Consider the following 3741-nt stretch of genomic DNA (forward strand, 5'->3'; position numbering starts at 1 on the left):
AGGTGTGGCTCCGATAGACAAGGAACCCTATCGTTTAAGACTACCAAAGATGCAGGATCTGTTAGATAATGGATTTATCATACCAAGTAGTTCACCTTGGGAAGCACCAATATTATTTCTGAAGAAGAATGATGGCTCCCATAGGATGTGCATTGATTATCAGGAGCTGAAAAAGTTGATGGTGAATGACCATTATCTGCTTCCAAGGATTGATGATTTGTTTGACCTGCTTCAGGGTGTGTCTTGGTTATCCATGATTGATTTGAATTTAGGTTATCATCAGATGAGGGTTTGAGGTGAGGATGTTCATAATATGGCCTTTAGGACTCATTATGGTCATTGCAAGTTATTGTTGATGCCTTTTGGGTTCACAAATGCACCAGTAGTGTTCAAGGATGTCATGAACCGGGTTTGCAGACCGATGTTGGATTGGTCAATCATTATGTTTATTGATGATATATTGGTCTATTTTAACACCAAGGGGCAACATGTGGATCATATACAAGAGGTTTTGGAGGCTCTAAGGAGGGAGAGGTTGTATGAAATGTTCTCCAAGTAGGGGTTCTGGTTGCGAAAGGTGCAGTTTCTTGGGCATCTTGTCAACCAAAAGGGTATATTGGTCAATCCGGCCAAGATGAATGTCGTGATGTAGTGGGAGGTTTTGAGGTCTCCATTCGTGATTTAGAGTTTCCTTTGTTTTGTTGGCTATTATCAGAGGTTTACTGAGAATTTCTCTAGGATTGAAGTTCCATTGACTAGGTTGACGAAGAAGTCTACTACTTTCTGTTGGGGACCTGAGCAGTAGGTAACATTTGAGATATTGAGACAAAAGTTATGTGATGCTCTAATCTTGACCCTGCCAGAGCATGTGGATGATTTTTTGGTATATTGTGATGCATTGAATTTGGGTTTGGGTGTAGTTTTGATGTAGAGGGGTCGTGTGATAGCTTATGCTTTGAGGCAACTGACAGCTCATGAGGCAAATTATGCCACTCATGATTTGGATATGGGGGCAATGGTGTTTGCCCTAAAGATTTGACGGCATTACTTGTATGGGGTTCTTTGTATCATTTACATGGACCACAAGAGTTTGAGATATCTAATGGATCTGCCAAATTTGAACATGTGGCAGCGCAAATGGTTGGATGTTGTGAAGGATTATGATTCTGAGATCCTTTATCACCCAAGGAAGGCCAGCATCTTAATCCTGAAGGTGTCACCTTGGAAAGGTGTGATCCGATTTAGGAGCGGTGGCAAGTTGGGCCCTAGATATGTCAGTCCTCTTAGGGTTGTTGCTAGGGTGGGTAGGGTTGTTTATCGTTTGGAGCTGTTTGAGAAGCTCAGTCATATTAATAGCACTTTTCATTTCTCTCAGCTATAGAAGTGTTTGTTGATGATTCTGCAAGGGTTCCTTTAAAATATATTCTGGTGGATGAGCGCCTAGATTACATAGAGAGACCGGTTATAAACCTAGACAAGAAGACAAAGACTTTTCGAAACAAGGTTGTGGGTCCAGTGAAAGTGTAATGGCTGCACCGTAAGGGTTCATAATGGAAATATGAGCCTGAGGAGGAGATGAGAGAGAACTACCCAGAGTTGTTTGCGGAGAGGGACTTCGAGGATGAAGTCTGATTCAACTGATGCAGAATTGTAACACCCACTTTTTAGGTAAATCTCTTAAATTCTAAAGTTTTAGTCTATTTTGCATGTTGGTCTATTACACTGGCCATAATCATGGTACGATGGATGTACCTTGGCGAACCTTGGACACAGGGTTTTCCCCTTAGTACGTTGGTTATACCTATGGTACACTGGGTGTACCCAAGCCAGAAGCAAACCCAAAATTTTAGGGTTGGTACCATATTTAAGCACTTTATAACCCCAAGGTCTCTTCTATGATCAGCCTCCTTCGTGCCAAAGCAGCTTACATGAAACCCTAATCCATCTTTTGAGAATATTGAGCCTTACATGTGTTTTTTTTGTGTGTTTGGTGATCCTTGAAGGAAATAAGAACCCTCGAAGAAGCTCTTGTTGATTTGAAGCTTGTGAATCTAGAATCTAATCACTTTCATCATCTTTTAGTAGGTATAAAGTTTCAACCTTGGTGGTTCTTTGTTTAGATCTAAGCTAGTTAGGGTTTTTGGCATATTTTGGTCACCTGAGTTGGTTCTTGTGAGCATTGTTGTAAAACTCACCAAGTCGGTTGATTACTCCTCTGAGTACTCGATACTCGGCCCTTTATCAAGGTGAGTTAGAAAATCCCCAGTACTTCCCGATCGGCCCCTTACGGAACTGAGCAGTGTTGTAAAACCTTGTCAACTCGGTGATTATTATGTATAATATACTTAAAGATTTATTATTTAACATGCAGACACACATGTGATTATTACTATATATATATATATATATTTTAACTTTCCAGTAATTATCTATGAGGTGAGACCATTATGTGTTGTTTAGTTTTTGTGTATTCACATGTATCTAATTTTGTTATATATTTCAATCAACTTTGGATTTTAACTTATGATTTTGACATATATATAAGTTACCTAAATATATTTCAACATGAATTACGGATTTCGAGTACTCGCTACTCGGTAGTCGGCTAAACATGTACCGAGTAACAAGTTCTACAACCTTGCTTATGAGTATAAGTTACTCCAGAAGTTTATAATAGTTGAACTTGATGTTTTGAGGTCCCTCATTCATAAAAATGGCATATTGATGGATTTAGCTCAACCACACAAAAGTTGATGGTTATAATATATATATATGAAGTTAGAGTGTTAGAAATGGGAGTTGGGCCTTTTTGAGCCATGAAAAGGCATCAGGTTGATGACTTTATCATTTAAGACGTTCCCCAAGAACTAGATCCATGATTTGGATGTTTTGACTTAAGCTATTAAGTGCTTAACATGCGTTTGACCATCATGGAAGTACGTTGGGCGTACGTATGTGTACACTCAATGTAATGCTTTGAGCCCCCGTTTTCTCACTGTTAAAGGTTCTACGCAGGGCATACTGGTGATACGCAGGGCGTACTCACCAGAATCCTTTTCAGCCATTTCGTGGACCTTAGGTCTTTTGGGCTTGGGCCATGGCTTATTGGGCTTAGGGTAGGAAGTGTAAAAGGGTTTTTTACCCTTTGTGTGAGGATTTGTGAATGAACATTTAGTTGTGGTCATCACCTAGGTTATATATTATAATTAGTTTGGACGTGTTTAGTTGAGGAGTCATCGTAGTAGTAGCGTGTGTGTGTGTGTGTCTGTTCATCATTTGATAGAGGTGAGTCTTCACACAATGGTTTGATGGGTGGAAGGCACCAATGCCAGCCCATTGATTATTGTTATTAGAATGTCAGCTTTATGTGTGACTCTTTAATGTATTGTATATGTTTGCATATATACTATACATGGTTTGATGAGTATGTTAGGCGGGGTCTATCGCATGTTACCGACATATGTGTATTGGGCGGGGCCCAATGTCGAACGAGACCCGATGGATGTCGGGTTAGGCCCATTATATGTATGGTATGTGGTAGTTTGGGGAGAACTCGCTAAGCTTTGTGCTTATGATTTAAGTTTTGTTTAATGTACTTCTGTTTCGAAGGGGAGGGTTCGGTTTGATCGCATCACATCCATCTATGTTTCCACACTTTTATGAGTTTGGTATTGTACTCTGATAACTATTTTCTAGGTGGCTTGATATGAATATTTTATGGTGTTTGGTTGAATTTAAAAT

This window comes from Lactuca saligna, chromosome 3, assembly GCF_052625555.1.
Source record: "Lactuca saligna cultivar CGN05327 chromosome 3, ASM5262555v1, whole genome shotgun sequence".
Taxonomy (NCBI): Eukaryota; Viridiplantae; Streptophyta; class Magnoliopsida; order Asterales; family Asteraceae; genus Lactuca; species Lactuca saligna.